The sequence below is a fragment of the Aplysia californica genome, unplaced genomic scaffold, assembly GCF_000002075.1.
Source record: "Aplysia californica isolate F4 #8 unplaced genomic scaffold, AplCal3.0 scaffold00056, whole genome shotgun sequence".
Classification (NCBI taxonomy): domain Eukaryota; kingdom Metazoa; phylum Mollusca; class Gastropoda; order Aplysiida; family Aplysiidae; genus Aplysia; species Aplysia californica.
The window spans coordinates 86870-87793 of record NW_004797326.1 but is presented as its reverse complement, the minus strand read 5'-3'; positions in this window follow the sequence as shown (position 1 = coordinate 87793).

Below are 924 nucleotides of genomic sequence, written 5' to 3'. Positions count from 1 at the left end.
GGGGGGTATCCCCCGTTTACCTGTTCTATCCTCTTAACATGTCAATGTGTAATATCGATGTCTCTTTGATGTGTAATGGTATTACTTGGCTCTTCGCCTTTGGACACAAAAGATATCGTTTCGATTCCCCTTTTAAAGCTTTTGTTTGTTTCCTTTTGGATTTTGTTCTTGTTTTGTTCGTAGTTTTTTATTATCTCTTGTTGATATTTTGGGGTATTTGGAATGCTTTTTTTGTTTTTGTTGTTGCTGTTGTTCCTTTTTTTTGGTCTTTTTTAAAAAAATTATTATTTAGTTGTTTGTTTGTTTGGTTTGTTTGGTTTTTTGTTTATGTTTTGTTTATGTTTTGTTCATTTGTTTTTTGTGGGTTTTCTTGTGTGTTCTTTTTTTTTTTTGGGGGGGGGGGGCGTTGTATAAGGGATTGCTTTGTGTAAAGAAGACAATGGAAAGAAAAACAAAATACTTTTGTGTAGACTCCATAGAGCACAGGAGCAAAACGTGATCCCTCTGTACTGTAAAATGACCTGCAAAAACGATAAAGTTTGAGTTTCAGGATGTTTGGGACAAACCGTAGTAAGTCGATATGTCTTCAATCTATTACTTCCTGAAAATTTGTCTTTAACCAGAACATAATGTACAATCATGTACTGTTAATATTATGGTTTCCCAGGCTTGTTAAGGAATACTTCCTGAATCTCACATTATATCCCAACATCTGTGCCCAGCGTCTTTTAAAACCGAAAACTACACGGCAATTTATTTAAGGACTGGCGTACTTTCCTTCTTAAATTCTGTTATGGCTTTCAGATTTATTGCTATGCTCTTGTCACGCACTATCGCACAGGCAATCCAGCCTAGATAGAAAAACAGCCTGGGTGTTGTGTTCACTTTTTGAAGAAAAAAAAAAGGAGAAGAGAGAGAGAGAGA